This window comes from Megascapheus bottae, chromosome 22, assembly GCF_031878675.1.
Source record: "Megascapheus bottae isolate mThoBot1 chromosome 22, mThoBot2.hap1, whole genome shotgun sequence".
Lineage (NCBI taxonomy): Eukaryota > Metazoa > Chordata > Mammalia > Rodentia > Geomyidae > Megascapheus > Megascapheus bottae.
The window spans coordinates 19,586,430-19,605,625 of NC_143530.1; the positions used below are offsets into that span (position 1 = coordinate 19,586,430).

The following is a 19,196-nucleotide window of genomic DNA, read 5'->3' on the forward strand; positions in this document are numbered from 1 at the left end:
AAAGATCAAAAACTGGAGGGTTAAAAACTTGTTGAACAAGGTTATAGGTTGAGTTTGAAGCAAGTGAATGTTGTATGGTTTTAATCAATAATAAAATGAAATAAAGAATTTTCATTTGAGTCCCTTCACTTGACCCCTTTCACGCAAATACAGAAGTTAGAAATCAGAGGGAAATGTAATAATCAGAGCATCTTAATTGGCCCTGTAGTGAACAGTATTTACTTAGAGACAACATAAGCATTGGTTGCTGGCTTTTCGTTTGGCATATCACACTGAACACACGAACATGAAAGATTTCATAATAGTCTACAACCCAGAGGTGCTAAGAAAAGAAGTCATATAATTTGCACACCTTGGAAAATGGAAGGGTACTCACCTAGAAAATGTCTAAAGTATCAATTTTTATCCCATACCATTGATTTTCAAATGTGATATTAAATTAGTTAGGTTCTGGTTGCTTTGGGGAAAGAAACACCCAAGAGAAACAATTAAAAGGAATATTTACTTAGCTCACAGATTCAGATATGTCACTCCAAGATCAGCTAACTCCATTGATAAAAGACAAATTATCATGGTGGCTATACCTTAAAGGCAGTGACCCATTTTCTCCAACTAGGATTCATCCTCTCATCGCCCATTCAGCCATGAAGTCATCAGCGGGCTCTTTGAATCATTGATCATGGTCCAGTTGAAAAACCCATTGTTCAAGAGACAGAACATTTGTCACTTAATTTACAGCCCGGTAAAATCATTTTTATCTTGATAGTGTATCCTACAAGTGATCCTGAGGTTCACAGAAGTCTTTTGTGGCATAAATTCTTTGATTTTTTAATGCTGTTTGAGCCCTTATGATCTAATCATCTCTCAATAGCAAGTCCTTAACATGTACATGTGAGCCTTTGGGGGCAACATTTCAGATCCAAACTATAAAACCTATGTAATGTTACCCAAGGAAATCAGAAATAGAGCTTTTTTTCTCCTCAAATAGCCATTAACAAATGTATATTCAAGAAAATAACAAAACATTCACACTTATCTATAGGATTGGTGCTAGGGATTGTATTAGATTATTTTTCCTTTGGCTGAAAGAAACTGTATTGATAACTGATCATTTAAAATCAAGGGGGGAAAACTACATGCTGTATATTAAGTTTATGAAAAACATTTCTAGACACATGTATAAAACATCACTTGGGGTTTACATGATACAAGAGATAGGTTTGTCGTTTAATTTTCAGGCCAGATAAGATCATTTTCATCCTGATAGTGTATCTGACAAGTGTTTCTGGGGCTCATGAAAGCCTTCCCCGGCGTGAGCTCTTTTCAGAGAGACTCTGCACTCAGCATGTCCTTTCTCACTTCACACTAACAGAAAACCAGCTGGGGTAATGACATTGCCAGGGGCCTCCTCACAATGCTGCCTTTGGTAGAAGGGAACAACTCTCAAACGCTTGTCTGCTGGTACCTCCATTACAAACTCCTTTGTTGCTTCAATACACAATGTTCTTTATTTCCATCTTCCCAGACCTTTACAGGATTCAGTATGTCACATATTCAGTGTGTCACGTGTGTGTGTGTGTGTGTGTGTGTGTGTGTGTGTGTGTGTGTACTTTTGTGTGAAGAAATCATCTTGCAACTCAATGAAAGGTGGGAAGATAAACACTATTAATCTCATTTTGAAAATGGAGAAACAGCCATAGAAGCTAAACTGTGACACTATTGCCTGTATGATTTGTTCACAGTAATGAAGGTATGAGGTCACTTCAAAGTGCCATCTTTATTTCTCTGGCTCTCCACGAGCTAGGAATGCCCGAGAGGGTTGCAGTAGGCCCTTCCTGCCAGATGAGCCAGGTTGCCCAGAGAAGCTAAGCTTGGGAACTGTCCCCCAGAGCAGTCAGCTTTCTTTATACTTCCTACCAGCAAGCAGACAGGAAGCACTCTCTGTCTGACAAAGAGGCCAGCAGATGCCAAGGCTCAAAGTGGACTGTGTTTCTGAAGTTCTAACTTTGAAAGAACGGAAACCATATGGGAATTACTTTATTATTCAACTGAAGTCTTCAGGTGGCTTTAAATTAAAAGGAATATTGTGAGCTACAGCCCTGGGCCCCATTTCCCTCATTCTCCAACCCACCTCTTATTTTCTTTAAGATTTTTACAAGCTCTGTGATTTAGCAGTGGAAAGTCCCTAAATATAAATTAAGTATTATATCCATATAAAAAAAATTCTTGCTGGAACTCAACCAGTAGTTTGGTATTAAAATTCCTCTCTTTGTGTGTGTGTGTGTGTGTGTGTGTGTGTGTGTGTGTGTGTGTGTTCTGTGTGTACACTATGTCCTTAAATTTTCCTTCTTTGGAATTATTCTCTATTTTGTAAAAATAGTTGTTAACCATGTACCATACAGTGTCAGTAGACATGCAATTGCCCTAAAGACATTTAACAACTATATTGAAATATAGGTCACCCACAAAGAATCAACACCTAATTTTTGTGCACTTACCACTGTGTGTACAGATGTGCCATCCCTGCTGTCATCACAACTTTGAACCCACCCTTCATACATCAGACTTAGTTCTTTCAGCTATAAAACACCGTGGGGTGACTTGTGAAAGTGAGCCCTAGCTGGATGATACAATCTATCACCCCAAAATCCTAGCAACGTAACACCCAGAACTTGCTTCTTCCATGACCTGATGAAGCCAGGTGAGAATGCTCCATGAGAGTCCCTCACCACTCACCCGGCGACTATCTCTCCACATGTTTTAGAAGCAGGCTAGGCAGAAGGGGATGATGTAACTTCACTTGCACAAAGACTCTGCATGACATCATGGCTTTCTGACATCAGGGTAGCTTTCTTTCAGAAGGGAGGCCATGCGTGACCTCTGCTCCTATTCCATGGGGCCAGAGCCGCGTGTCACCATGCTCATGCTCAAAGGGTGAAAGTGCAACTGTGCAAAGTGACCTCAAGGAAGTCCATTTTGTGAACATCCTGATGCCTACACAAGTTTACAAGGCTTGAAAGAGCTTACAAAGGATAAAACCAAACTATGAGGAACCCATCCCTAAATTATGTCGAAACTATTATAGTCTCCCACGTGTTCCTAGCTCCCACTGCAGGAAGTTAACAACCAGATTGACTTCTAGATTAAGAAAGGAAAAGAAAAATACATTCGTTCAGCTGTAATAAAGAAACAGTCAGGGGTATTAGCATATACCCCTAATCTCAGCACTCACTCAACTAAGGAAAATATCCAGGTCAAAGTCAAACCTGGGTTTTCATTAACAACAATCATTACCACCAAACAGAGGAAATGGTTGAACATGGTAGCTGTTCTTCATAGTTGGTCTCTGCTTTCTATAGGATAAGGAAGAGTGAACAGTCTCTTGTTTTGTTTTGGTGTTTTGTTAAGACAGAAATTCTTAAAGGATATATGAAAAGAATTTCCTTGTTGGCCATGCAAATGGGATCCTGAAAGTATATTCTCACTCAACTACCCATTTCTTAACACAAGTAATTTTCTTCCCATTAAGTATTTAGGGAAAGAGTGTCTATTTTAGCACTTAGTACATACAGATTAGCACAATGCATTTGTGTAAATCTTCTCTCTCAAGAAATAGTCCAAACTATGTGCTATCTTAGAGAGAGAAGCAATAGGTCAAAATGAGAAAGGAGACTGAAGAGGAACCTTATTTTCTCTAGTTCAGAAAATACTTTCCTAGCATTCCTTCTCTGGTACATTAACCCTGCCCTCCACCCTGAACTCTTAAATGGGAGGAGAAAAGGAAATTTATTGGAAGGAGACTTGGGAAGCTTGGCTTTTAGTAATGTTAGAATACTGCTTACTGTTTACTAGATACATGGAAAGACTTAAATAAAAAATTCATGCCAACAGTATTTGTACAAGAGACCAGCTGTTCTTATTTATTCCAACAGACATAGTTACACAGGACTCTGAGCTTTTTTATCCAGGCTCAGTTGAGCTGCTCTGGCAGCAACTCCACAGGCTTGAAGCATTTCAGGCTCTAGAAGAAGACCCTCCTTTTGAAAGAACACTGCTAAGGACACCATTCCAAGAGCTCTCCATTATACCTGAAAACTCTCAGATCAGACTGTGAAGGCTATAATCAGACTGACTCCCTCACATGAAACAACATGGAATTAGAGGATCCAGATCTAACAGGTATTCAGTGTGAAGCCTAAATAACCTCACAGCCCTCTATCCTAGAGTGCCTTTAGGGCCAGTCATCTAATTTGGATGGTTTATGAGCACTCTTACTTTGTTTAATTTTGTAATTAACTGAGGAAGTAGGAAGAAATTTTCAAGAACAATGACTTTTCTATATTGAAAGTACAATATGAACAAATTCATGTTCACGAATGTTTTCTAGGTGCTGGGCTTTGGACCTGACACCTTGGTATTTAAACCTTAAAAAACAATTTGGTGAAATGTGTTCAACTTCTAGATTAAGAAAGCGGTAGAGAAACACATCTACAAAGTATTTCTTGGACGTGAGGCATAACAGGTTAAGAAAGAAATTTCTTCCAGCTGTTATAAAGAAATCAGATACCAGATGACTCCCTTCTGCAGGTTTCAGGTATGGAAAATGGATAAAGAATGGCTTCCCAGAGGACAACTATCAGCTTCTGGGGGAGTGAGCTGATCTCAGTTCTAGCAGGATTTCTGGATGATCAAGGTCAGCAGGCCAGTGACCTATCATGGTGATGAACCTGACACTGAGTGTGTGGAAAGGGATGCCTTGTCTCTGTGATTTTCCTCTGCAAAAACTCAGTGTAATCATGGAGGAAATTTAGTACAAATCTCAGAATTAACAAGCTTGAACTGGAGCTGTGTTCGGGTGCAAAAAGCACCTGTCTGACATGTGCAAGGCCCTCAGTGCAATCCATAGTCCCGGAGAACAGAAAAGAAAAAGACAAAACTGTCAAGGATATCAAAACAAGGCTGAGATATCCTCCTAGACCAAGGAAGCCTAAGGAGATAATAAAGTTAATGTGGTATCAGGATTGGATCCAGGAACTGAAAAGGAACTCTAGAGATAAACAAGTTGAGAGGATAGGAAAGCATCAAGGTCATTCTTTTCATTTTGATAAGCATAGCCCAGGAAAATGGTAACAATAAGAGGAACCTGATAAGAGTTCTATGGATATACTCTCATTTTCTTTGTCATATTTTTGTCAATCTTAATTTTTCTCAACTGAAGTTTAACTTAAGAAGTAAAATAAAATTCAGAGGCTGATACGGGCTTACCTTCATTCGAGAGATGAAAAGTATAGGTTCAATAAGTTCTCAGAGTTACAAGCTAAAAGCAAACTAATTTAGTCAGATATGCCTACTTCATCTTTAAGCAACACATGGAATAGGAAAGTGAGATTAAAAAATATCCTTCTATGCCTGATACCTGTCAGATCCATTAAGCTGAAAGAATTACTGTCCCTTACATTCTTTGTAATGATTCCAGTGAACCTGAACATGCATTCTCAAGTAGAGGGGCCCTAATGTAACTTTGTAAATATCGCATCTGTCCTCCCATCACAAATTTCAGTGACTTAGTCAATACCCAGATGCGTGACACTCAGATGTGTCACAAGGCAGGATTTCACAGAAGCAGTGATGACTCAACATTCCAGAAGAGAAGAAAGTACTACCCAGTGAACATTATCACTCCTAATACCCTGTCTTACAACACTCTGATTTGCTGCCCTCACATTTTATCTTCTGATACACACACAGCCTCAGTAGGTTGGTGCTGGTGAATGGAACCAACCATATAGCTGGAATGAATGAGTTCCAAGTTAGTTGACTGAGTTTCAGAAGGAAGGAACTGCATCAATATAAGGAAAAGCTAACATATACTTGGAGTTCCTAAGACATGTAAGATCAGCTGTGGCCCAGAACCATGAAGCAAATGAAATGACCTCTGAAATATTAATTCTAACAGTGTTATCTACTGAATCCAGTGTTTCCCACAGTGGGAAGCCAGCTTCTCTGGGAAAACTCTGATATCGTCCCAGGAAGGCTCCAGCAGCCTAAGATATATTCCCCATTTTTACCCCTCCTCTCCCTTGGGACTTGCCAAAATCAGACAGTAGGATTCAACAACTATTTCTAAATACTGTACTTAATATATTGTTCCCTGTGAGACTATGAAGTGGAAGTGATCCAGCAAGTGAGAAAATAGACAGGCTGCCCTGCGTTTATGTGTATGATTATGCATACCTGAAAGACATGGTTTTCTCAGTCTTGTTCTGTTTAAGCGCGAGCGAGCATGTGTACATGTGTGTGTGTGTGTACGTGTGTGTGTGTGTGTACGTGTGTGTGTGTGTGTGTGTTTCTGCTCAAGGCTAGCACTCTACCACTTTGAGACATAGCTCCACTTCTAGTTTTCTGGTTGCTGTTTGGAGATGAGAGTCTCAAGGATTTACATGTTCAGGCTGGTTTTGAACCACAATCCACAGATCTCAGCTTCCTGAGTAGCTAGGATTACAGGCATGAGCCATCAATGCCCAGTTTCAAGAGGTTAATTGAATTAGCGATTTTCATCACTCCAGTATTGTCTCATGAAGTGCAAAGTGTGTGTGCATGCACACACACACACACACACACACACACACACACACACACACTGAAAGTTACACCAAAGCAATACCTCCTGACACTGACTCTAACAGGAAGAAAAACTGGATAGAAAAGAAGAGGGAAGCAAATGTGACTAACTTTCCCACAAAATCACAGCAGACATGCAGGAGAATAATAGATGAGCTAATACCTCTGACTCACAAGATGATAGAAATGGAAACAAAGTTGTTCTATCTTCTTTTACCAATAAGAAACAAGCAGGCCAAGTTCAAAAAGCCACAATCATTCCCCAAGACAGACATGTACATGTACATGTACACACACACACACACACACACACACACACACACACACACATATGCAGGAGCTTGGCAAATTGGCACTACCTTAAGACAAATGCTTACTACCAAGAATCTTTGTTTTTTGTATGACAGAACTCATAAAAAAAATCTTTTTTGAAAGCCCAGGGTGATTGGTGCTCTCATACTAGCACTTGAGCTGGAAGTATCAAGTGGTCATTTGGCAGGTTCACGTTTAATATTGTTTAGGGACAGGGAGCCTAGACATCTGACAAGTGTCCTTTCGGTGGAGTTCTGGGAGCTTAGAGAAGCATTTAAACCATGAGATGACCATGTCTGTACCAGTTGAGTCCGATCTGTTCTGCAGTCAGACAGCCCAAGTCTAAGTCTCAACATACATGTCTACTCACTCCCCCCCCCACATTCCAGATGGAGAGATAGAGCTTCATCGCACTAATCACCTTTCAAGTCCTGCCCTGACTCCCCAAAGGACACCTGTTGAACATTAAACTGGGATTGGGTTTCAAAGCCATAAGTCTACAAAGTAAGAGGAGGTCAGGTTTTTTTTTTTTTCCAAAGCTCTTGCAGATAAGCCTTTAAGTGTCCTTTAAAGTCTTCAGTAATAGTGTCAAGTTTTCCCAATGATTTCCATATTTGCTCTTGGCTTTCCAGACAAATGAAGCTGTCAACTGTCTATACAATAGGCAAAGTTTAGCTAGGAGAGACAGTACAGTGTGATAGGGCAAACAAAGGGGTAAAAAGGTGAAACAAAATATGAAATATTAAAGCTTAATTTGTATATGTCCATATTATTTTCATTTTAGCATTATTAATGCCGATAGTAAAAGCTACAGCCATCTAGAGATGACCCAATATGGCAGTGTGACAGGGTTTCGAGTAGTCCCCGACACACAAGTATTTATTTAATTTATCCATCAATCCATTGTCTCTGACAACTTCTGCTGAACAGTTGTCTGTCTCAGTGATGCTGAGAAGGAAAGCAAATCCTCTTTTCTTTTTCATTCTTCATCAATATTTCTAGATTACCCTTATAAGTATATATTCCTAAAATTCAGCTTCCAACTTTTCCCTTGTCTGTAGTCAGTAGGCAAATTAACATACATGAGCATGAGAAAGTTATTAAGAACATATTAGCCAAATAAACCACTTTGTAACACCTTTCTAGCAAGTCTTAAGGTGTACACATACATGACACATGCCACACAGCATGTGCCGATTTGAAATAGAAAATGAACAAGGGGTAGAGAAACGGAGAGACAAAGAGTGAAAAAAATGTAACAATAATACTCACTAGACACTATGTTGACAATGAACTATACAACTTGTGAGCGGGGAAGGGAAGGGAACACTGGTAGACAGGAGGGTCAGGGTGACAGTCTCCAGAAAGAACTGTACTCTTTACCTGACTTTTGCATTTGTATCCCCTCTGTACATCATCTTTACAATAACAACTAAAAAAGGAAATAATGTTTTATAAGAAAGTGAATTCTAACCAAATTTAAGCAAGGGGAAATAAAATGCGTAGATCGATAGATAGGTAGGTAGACAGATACCTGCACACATATATAATGTACATCCCATGCACTTTTATATGTGCATATATAATAATATATGTAACATAACAATGTCATAATATATTTAATAATGTATTAACAAAGTACAAGTCAATAATTACATATGGTATATAAATTTATCAATATTAATTAATATGTATAATATTATTAGATATATGTCTTGTGGACTAGTAATTAAAGAGAATATACATAATCAAGATTATATGGACATTTATATGTTTGCATTATTCAAAATCTTAACTCCACTTAAAATTGGAAAAGGATCAGAAATATTGGACTTATTTATCAAACTGAAGCATGAGAAGGATAACCAGAAAAACTTAATAATTCATTTGAAAACTGGATAAAATCCAGAAAAACAGAATTATAAAAAACTACATTATTTACTGATGCACTTGGTATTTTTGTTGCATATTACTGTTAAAGTAAATGTGATCTTCCTGACGCTCATTAGACATGTTGAATAAAATACATTATCAATAAATAACTTTGTAATAAAGGATTTCTGTAGATACACACACACACACATGCATACATTTTATATGTTAGAGCATAGTTTTAAGAAGACTTTGCCTTGAAGCCTAGTTGCTGAAATTATGAGTAAGCACATTTTGGAGCTTTTGTTTTAATATATTGCAAAATAATCTCTAGATAAGATATGAAATATTTTTCCCAAATAATAGGTTTTCCCCTATATCCATAGTAACTGTGAGTTTTATAAATTTTCTCTAGTCTTGTCTACGCAGGAGTTCAAAAGTGTGTTTTTAGTCTACAGGGGTAAAAGAAAGGGGAAACATCAACAGAGTGAAGCATCAATACTATGGAAAACATTTTAAAGCATTCGCTCCAAGCAGATACTCATAACTAAGAGCACATGCTACCAATTTGGGGAGTCTAAAAACCTTGTTAAAAAAAAAAAACAACACACTGGAGTTCCAGCAATTTGCTTCCAACCTTTATTTTTGTTAAGATAACCTAAAATTTTTTGTGAAAGTTACCTAAAGCTCAAGGTACAGGAGGCTGGTTCATTTAGGGTGAAATCAGCATCTGTTACTTGTTGGTTTGTTTTTTAACAAGCACCTTCATTTTAGCATCTGATGTTTGAAATTGTCTTAGATATTCATATTCGCTCAGTCTCATGACCCACTTGACTTTTGCTTTTTATTTGAGGATGCACATACATTTCGATGAATAAGTACGTGTGTGAACATGTAATCTACACACATATATATGCACACTTGCAAACAATACAGCTCTGCATGCATATATTTGATATATGCTGATGTATATGTATGCACACGCAGCTTTTTTATTCTCCATAATAGGATTGAACCTAGGGTCTCACACATGCAAGACAAGTATTCTACCACTAAGCTACCACTCTGAGATTTATTTTTATTTTATTTATTTTTCAGTTGGTTATGGTGCTTCAACTCTGGGCCTGGACACTGTCCCTGAGCACTTTAGCACAATGCTAGCACTCTACCATGTTGAACCAAAGTGCCACTTCTTTATTTTTATCTTATTTTTTAGTGTGTGTGTGCGTGTGCGTGTGTGTGTGTGTGTGTGTGTGTGTGTGTGTGTGTGTAATCCAATGCTGGGGTCTTGAACTCAGAGGCTCACACTCTTGATTTTTTCACATAAGGTGACACTCAGCCATTTGAGCTACAGCTCCATTTATAGCCTTTTATTCTTTTTTCTTTTGAGGATTAAATAAATGCAAGAATCCCATGAACTTTCCTGTCCATTTTGGCTTTGAACTGGGATCCCCAGAACTCTATATCCTGAGTAGGTGGGCTTATAGGCTTGAGCAACTACCAGGGCCTGGCCATTTTTACTTTATTTTGTAAGAGGTTTTCACCTAATTAGCCTATGCTGCCTTGGAATTTGTGATCCTCCTGCATCAACCTCCTCAGAAAGCATGGCTTTTAAACATTGCAATTTCCCTCCATTTTTCCTAGTAAATCAGCTAATGTGCTTCTTGTTTACTATTATGAAGGAATAATCTGAGAGATGTTGTTACTGAAAGCCTCACAGGAAGAAAATCAAAACATTCTTTCTCTCTAACATTCCACACTAGTTAAAAAGCAAGTATGTAAGGTCAGACAAGGCTATCTCGGGAATACCTGACCTTCTATGCAGCCCCACAGCCATCCTAACTGCCATCTGTGGGCACAACGCCGAGGCATGCCTCAGTCATGTGTTCTTCTAGACAACACTGGCTCAGGCACCTGCTCCAACGGTGAGAGCCCCGCCTGCGGGTTTTCCTTGATTGATGTTGGTATAACCGCTTCACCCTCTCGCTGGGTGAGGGGAAATGGGCTCTGCTCAAAGCAGTTTGTGGTGCTCTGAAACTTCCACTTCGCAGGGTGCAGGGAAGAGGAAGGTCTAGAGCTGCATTCAGGCCCCTCACTGAAGGACCAAGAAACACTGGGCCTTAAAATAAAACTAAACAAAGCAAGAGGCTTTGAAAACCAGGAAACAAGTAGGGAAAGGAAGCATCTGCCTCTTTTTTACTTTGAAACAACTCCAAAGACACACAAGCACATGCACACACACCACACTCATACACACACACACACACACACACACACACACACACGTTCACTTGATCATCCCGTAATAGCTATTGCTATCAGACCGGTGTATCACAGATTTAATTATTTCTACAGCCCTTTAAGTTTTTCTGTACAGACCAAATTTGGTCTTTGCCCAAACTTTCAATATTTTGAAATTATTCTGCTCTAGAAAATGAGAGAAAAACATGCCTACCTGAACACATTTTACAATTTGAAGCCACACTAATGAAGAACAGGTTGTGGTAAATTGTATTCATGTGTATAACTTTTCATCTTTTGGTATGCATTTCTTATTTTTTCAACACTAATATTTGAATCAGTAATATCTTAAATCTTTACTTGGGGTTTCAGTTAACCCATGAAGAAACCCTGTCTGCCATGTAGGTATACAAATAAAGGATCTGAAAAGCTCTTCTTGGCTTGTGTGACTCTACACTAAACTGTCCTATTTCATTCTGTTCCTCTGAGATCTGGAGCAATAACCGTAATTTTAGAGAAAAAAAAAACAGGAAAAAAAGCAGGTAAAGGAAAGTAAAAGCAGAAAATATGTGCATATTCTAGAAAAATAAAGACAAAATCATCACCATTTGGGTTTCAAGACCATGTGGCTTTTAGAACTATTCCATAAGCCTTCTTAGTGGATTTGAAGAATTTTCAACTAAATAGCTGATAATTGTATATTCAACTGAAGGTGAAACTGTCATTTTTTGTACAGTTAAAATACTAACAATCACCTACAAAATATAGTTATTTTTCAAAAATTTCTATGACCATGTTAATCACAAAACACTTTTCACTTTCTACATTTATTTTCTACTTGTCTTGCACCAGCCTTAGCATTATCTAGCCACCTTTCTTTATTCCAAAAAACATTTCAGTGAAACACACACGTACTTCCCAGTAGCCTTCAGAAGGATAATAGTAATACAGTACACTGTCATCTTTTGCCATTTTGTGGTTAGAAGTACACTTAAGTGAAACATCTACATCTAAAGAAAAGCTATCTTGGGCCAGGAGTTTAGCCTAGTGGTAGAGTGCTTGCCTACCATGCACCACGACCGGGTTCGATTCTTTGGTACCATATACATAGAAAACAGGCAGAAATCAAAGAATGCTCCAGGAAAAAAAAAAAAAAGAAAACAGCCAGAAATGGTGCTATAGCTCAAGTAGTACAGCTCTAGCCTTGAGAAAGCCCAAGAGCACAAGGACAGTGACTAAGCCAAAAAAAAAAAAGAAAAGAAAAAGAAAAGCTATATTTATATGAAGGATGAAAATAGGCAAAGACCTGTATCTTTCTCCTTTCTTTCTTTCCTTCCTCCCTTTCTCCTTCCCCATCTTTCCTCCTTCCTATTTTTGGCATTACTGAAAATTGAACTCAAGACAACAAGTATTCCAAACTTGAATAATGTCCCAGTCCAAAGCCTGTATTTCTTAAGCATGAATAGAATAACCAGGAAGTTTCAACATCCACCTGATGTGGCATCAAATGAGCACTAGAATCTTTGGACAGCTATCAATATTAAACATGAAAGAGACAAAGTGCCAATTGAATGGAAAAAAAATTCCTTTGACCTTTAGAATAATCTCTGTGCACAGAGAGTTGATACACCTTCAATGCAGTATTACAAACCAAACCAAAACTAAATTTAATTTCCACCATTAAGAAAATAGTTTGTGTTAAGCTTTAATTTCTGAGCTCTTTCTAGCCTATGAATATCTTCCATCCACAGGTTTATCATAACCTGATTTTTGAGTGTGACTGGACTGGTAAGAGGGGGAATAAAAACTTGAAGGAGTAAAAAGTTCTAGTCAGGAGTGGTAGCACAGACCTATATAGTATCCCTCAGAAAGCTGAGGCAAGGGGAATGCAAATTCAAAGCCAACCAGAGCAAAGGTAAAGAGGACCTTTTAAATGAGGCAAGGGGTAATAATGTTGGATACAAAAATGTACTCACTACCTTAAGTATGTAATTTTTATCCCTCGGCATATCACCTTGACAATAAAATTAAACTTAAAAAAAAGAAGAAGAAGGAAAACAGGAACAAAATCACTGGGACTGTGGTTCAAGTAGAAGGTTTGTCTGGCATGTTTAAGGTCCTGAGTTCAATTCTCAGCACTCACTCCCCCCCCCCACAATGAAATAAAATTGCAAAACATCAACTTTGTCAAAAGACAGCCAGTGGTTTATTTAATGTGAAATAAATTCTCATACTAGTTTTTCTAATGATATTTTTTCTCTTCAACTAATGCTACCCTTTAGATATCTCTAATAATTCACTTGGACACACTACCTAATTTTGTATTTCAAGATAAAAACCAACATGGGTGAAGAGGTAAAGGCACAAATGTCTCCCTTTGTCCTGAGCAAGAGAAGTGCTTCACAAAATGAATGTATGATCAGTTAGCATCAATTCGCCTCACACACAAGCCAATGCCATCATAATGGCCAACATGTGTAAAGACCCTTATGTACTCCTCTGCTTTAGGAATACCCAATGTGCAAGATTACCCTACTTTCTAACAAGCATGGGAAGTGAAAAAGTGTAACCCCACCTTACCATGACACAATTGAGACCTTGTTATCACCTTGTCCAGATAGATAAAACTGGCAATGACGCTCAGATTCAAACCTGGTTCTTCTCACTTAGAAGCCTTCCTGGCTTCTTCCAGAGAAGTAACTGTAAGGACATGGGGTGGAAACTTGAAGGACTGGTAGAGCACTGCCCACCCAGCCTGGGGATAGGGTAAGCTGTTGGTCATTTTGCAGTGACATCTACCATGGGAGACTGCAGTTACTGAGAAGCCAAATTTTCGGTCTTTCAGAAAGCTTACCCGATTTTTATATCGTTATAAAAATATCCACTGCAAATGACTAAAACACACACGCATACAGGCAAGCACTCATACCTCCATCTTTGAATAGACAAATGTAACATAGCTATGTGATGGCTCAAGCTTTCTGGGCCACACAATTATAACATCTATACTATCCCACTGGTTCCCTAATTATATCTACAAGGAAGCCTCCTATTTTCCAAAATTCCCAAAGACCACTATTAAATTTACATTAGGGTAAGAGATACTCCTTTTATTTTTAAAGGAATTTTATTTCATTCATGGCTCCTACCTTCACTTCTGGGTCTTTGCTGGCCAACTGGAGGTAAAAATCTTGTGATTTGCCTGCCTGAACTGGCTTCAAACTTGGAGCCTCAGATCTCAGTATCCTGAGTTGCTAGGGTTATAGGTGTGAGCCACTGGTGCCTGGGTGAGTCATACATTTTTACAGTAGCATACAACCATCACATTATCACATTTCCTCACTGAAAATGACCGGTAAACTACCTGCACAGCCCCTAAGGAGTCCTTTGAACCACAGAGTCCGCTGTTCTATCTTCCATTATTCTAGGCTTTGCTAGGTCTGCAAACCAGCAAAAATAATTCAGACAGGTAGATCACAAGAGCAAAAGGCACCTGCAGGAACCATCAATCCTATAACCTTTCTTGTCCTTTTCTCCCCTTCAAGTTTGATGATTTGGCAGTTCTGGAACTCTTCCGAGAAGAGTCAAGACTCACTCTGCCAGCCGCAGCTGTTCAAAGCTCAGCCCAATCTGTTCCATGGAGCTGGCTGTATTCTAACAATACATGGCTACAGTTCACCTTCATTTGTTACTAAGATCATTAACCATGCCTCAGAGAGATGGAGTATTGGAGAGAGAGTGCCCAAGGCATACTAAATGGAAGTCTGTGAGTAACACAGTTCAAAAAAGATAGGACAATGCCAGCCAGACCACTTGACGATTTCTATAGCCAGAGAAAGGAAAAGAAACAAAAGCAGGAGGGAGGGAAAAATCAGGAAGAGGCAAACATGTACGCTCATGTAAAGAGAGAACAAAGAGCCAAAAAGAAAAATTGACATAAAGATAACAGGACATTTAATGCTCAGCCAGAGTAGTAACTTGATTCTACTTGTCTGGCAGCTCAAATATTCTCCTACAGAGAGACGAGTAAATTTGGAGGGAGAATGAATTGTAATCCTATACAGGAAGTATACAGTATTCTGGACAATTTTCAATACTGTATGAGAGAGTGAATTCAATGAAACCTGGAGTTAAATTGTATATCTGACCTCTCATTCACAAAAATGCTGAACACAGATGCAGAGTGGCAACTTCATTCACCCATGTATCCTCTTACTATGGTCTTTATATGATACCCTCATTTGAATTTTGTTTTCAACTACTATTTTCCTCTCCTTATAAACCAGTGCTGCATAAACACCCACATTGTGCTCAGTGACGCCTTCATAAGAAGTTGTGCACATTATATAAAAACCTAAGAATTCTGTAACCTAAAGAAACTGTAACCTCAGACCAATCACTTGTTTTGTTCTCCATTTTGAGGCAGTATTAAGGTTTGAACTCGGGGCCTTCTTTACCATGAAGTCAGGTCTTTAGCCCCCCAATATTTTGTTTAAGTGATTTGCAATTGTGTTCACTTAAACCAATTCTGGAAAATAATGGATAGAAAATTCTTGGCTGAATGGGAATTCTACTGGAAGGTTCCATCTCTTAGGATCTACTTTCTTTTTTGAAGTTACATAGGTTCTTAATACAAACTTTAACCAAAACAAAAGGAAAGGCTCGGCATTCTTAATCTTCACCATTTTCTTTAGCTTCTTTTCTTTAGTTGAATGAAACTCTCCAAAATTCTTCCTAACTTGTAACAGTTTTGTTCTGCGGGGCACATTTCTGTTTGCCTTCCCTGCGGTAGGTAACTAGTATGGAGATATAGAGGCCAGATGTGTTCTGAAACTTCTGCAGAGCACAGGACAGCCCCTCCCCAGACAGAATGATTTAAGTTGCAATGGAGGAGAGCTGAGAAACCCTTCTAAGAGTTGTCTGAAGAATTAAACTTCCTTCCTTCCTATCCTATATGGATTTTTTTAGTCACAGAGCACAAGAGCATTCTAAATGGCATCTTGCTATCATCAAAGTTTCTTCTCCACACATAATAATACTGCTTAGTATAAATAGAAAGGAAGGCCAGGGGTAGATATTTAAAACCAGTCCGAATCCTACTAAATTGCTTGGGATCTCATTAGAGCACCCAACTTCGCATGAAGTTCCCACCTCATTCAGAAAGAAAATAAAAAATACCCGAGCCCAAATCAGTTCACCTACAAGGATACTTTGAAACATTGGCCTGATGATTGTAGGCCTTAAAAAAGAAAAAAAAAAGAAATACAAACTTGGCCAGTTTTCACAGACAAACACACAAAAAATACCCTAATTCTCCCAAGCTACAGACTGTATGTCAAGTAAATTGACTCTAGGTAATAAACAAACAAACAAAACACCAATAACAACAAAAAAATCTACCATGTAAATCCTTTTTTCATATATTTTTATTGTAATTAATAGAAGGGTTACATTATATTCGCCAGATAGAAGGTGCATTAATTCACATACATTGATACCCCCTTCTCATGTCTTGGTCCCCATTTCTCTCCCCCCACCCCCATCCCTCATCTTGTTTTCCCCCCTTCCCTATTCAATTTCAAATAACCAAATACAACTATATCCAATATATCAGATAACAAAGTGAGATACTATATAAATCTTACATTGGCTTGAAATAAAAGAAACTCACCTGAGGGGTAGAGAGGAATGAGCTGGAATTTAACCCTTCCCTAGAAGAAGACAGCCCAAGTTCCAACTCCACCTGGAGATTAGGGAGCAGGTCTTTGATGTATTCATCTGCTCTCAGCCAAAGGGTGGAGTCATTCTTACTTATATTTATAGTTCTTGGTAAAATAATAATAATAGTAATAATAATTTGCTGTGAGGTAATTTAGTGTGAGCTCAGGTCATGTCCTGACCTTGCCAAATGAAAAGAACTGCCAAGGATCCCTTCCTGTTGCTTCAGCTTTCAGACATGTGATTGCTCACCTGGTTGGCTCCCCTTCTTCCCCTTGATCCTCTTGCACTTCCTCTGTGTTTTCAGTGTGTGTGGCAGGCTACAGGCAGGACTGTAGGCTCAAGCACTTTGGTTTTTCTGGATTCCTCTTGGCAATCACACTTAGGCTCAACAACTCCTGGGAAGAATAAAGAAAAAAAATAAAGAGGTACATCTAGAACCAGAAAGAGAGCTGTGACTTCCCTAAACTGAGCAGACCCTGTCCTGCCCTGCCAGGATGGGGAAATGTGCTTTTAAGACTAACCCAGGCTCACTGCTGTAGAGCATCTACCAGCTGTTGTTTTGGGGCAGAACAGACACAGAGGACAAAAATCTTCATTAACTAGGTATTAAATGCTCTACATACATAGGGTTTCAAGATTGGAAGAATGGACTGGGGCATAGAAATGTGTTGAAAATGACTTTGAACAGATTGTTGTTTTTGTTTTGCTAAACATTCCTTATTATGTGAATAGGACATATATCACAAATTTTGTAACTTAGTTTATGGAATTATCCATGTGTAATTTAAAAGAATAAGAAGAACTCTGTATCATTACATACTTTCCTGCTCTAGGGATGTAACCTGAAACAGGTTCTCTAAACCACCTACCAGCCTGATACCAGGCTATTAACTTCTGCTTTTTAAAAAGGAAAAAAATTGGGGGTCCCAGGACTGGATTATTTTTATTGTGACCAGTTGAATTTGGGAAACTTGTAGCACTTATTCCTACTAGAATGAGTCATAAAACCCAAACCCAATTTAATCTCTCAGTGAGACACATGCAGAGAACAGGAAAGTTCAGCAAAGGGCATTAATGATATTTCCAGGTGTAGGCTGAACTGTCACAAATTATCCAGTTAGCAAATGATGTTGTATTGAGCCATTACATGAAGACTCCTGAAGATACCTTCCTTGAAAATGCTAGCAATGGATCTAAGGGAGTTACACTTACAAAGCACACAGATGACAGTCAAACATGACAAGGAGGAAAAGGAAAACAACTCGCAAACACAGTGTCCATACTGGAGCAGTGCATCTTCTCCAGTGCTAGACCATTCATGTCCCTTTGCTCTCAGGAAACTCAATTCACTCATTATGCAACACTACATTGCTTATTAAGTTTATTGAGCAAATTACAAAAATTTTAATCAGAGAATGAATTATGAAATGAAATGTGGGCTCCTACTGCATGCCAAGAATAATGTACCTTGTCCTCAAGTGAGTTTTCCTAAACACGCAGCTAATCATATCTCTAAATCATAAGCATAATATCTCCAAATCATCTTCCAGAATCAAGAACACTGTGCACAGTGTATTCAACTGTACCTCTCTCTGTTTATTTATAGCAACATGCTCATATAATGTTTTGGCACCACACTCTTTTATCTTGCACAACTATGTTGGTACATCTAACTAGTTTATGAAGCAAAGTTAGGGATCGCAATTAACTGGCTTAATAGTAAGTAAGAAGAGTCAGGAATGTTTTATTTAGGTAAAAACGCTTTTAACAGTTAAATGTGCTTTGCATTTCTGTTGAATCCCCTATGGAGGATATAAGTGAACCCTGTCAATTAAGTCTCATCAATTCTAGTCCTCATGTAGCCTGTGTGATTTACAACAGGAAATATTTCATTTCCTTCAGACCATGACCTATGTGTACTAAATTCTACATCTTGTATGGAAGAAACAGTACATCAGAACCCGTGTATTTGTCTTAGTCATCTGAAAAGTTTCTTGCTGCTATTAATGATTTCACGTTATGTCAGTTGGCTTTAGAAATTACCCAGGAATTGTAAACTATTCAAACACAAGCATTTTGCTTTCCTAGCCTATGACCCCAAATTAGCAATTTTCAAGTACTATAGAAATCAGAGAGATTATTCTAACAGAGTATCAGAACAATGGAATTTCCTGAGAAAAATAAGTATGAAAATGACACAGAAACAGATGGCAGAAAACTAATTTCCATCAGTTCATTGTAGGCAACTGAGGGCTCCACCTACTCCAAAAGCCTTAATATCTGATATTGAAAGTGCCTACTTCAAATCCAGGTTCACCAAGCTAACCAGATAAGGATGAAGGAAGAGATGGTGAAAGAAAAAGAAAGAGAATGAAGAGGAAAAGTTTGGAAAAATGTGGAGGAGCAGGAGAAAGGGAAGGAGGAGCAAG

At 38.5% G+C, this 19,196-nt stretch overlaps 1 long non-coding RNA gene across 1 annotated transcript in view; it reads right to left on the reverse strand.

Annotated features, from left to right (window-relative positions):
- The window catches only part of LOC150048340 (uncharacterized), a 73,065-nt gene that overhangs the window by 26,693 nt on the left and 27,176 nt on the right, over positions 1 to 19,196 (reverse strand). The window contains exon 2 of the long non-coding RNA XR_016539244.1: positions 17,017 to 17,162. This is a non-coding gene — a long non-coding RNA (uncharacterized LOC150048340). The remainder of the gene's footprint in view (positions 1 to 17,016; positions 17,163 to 19,196) is intronic.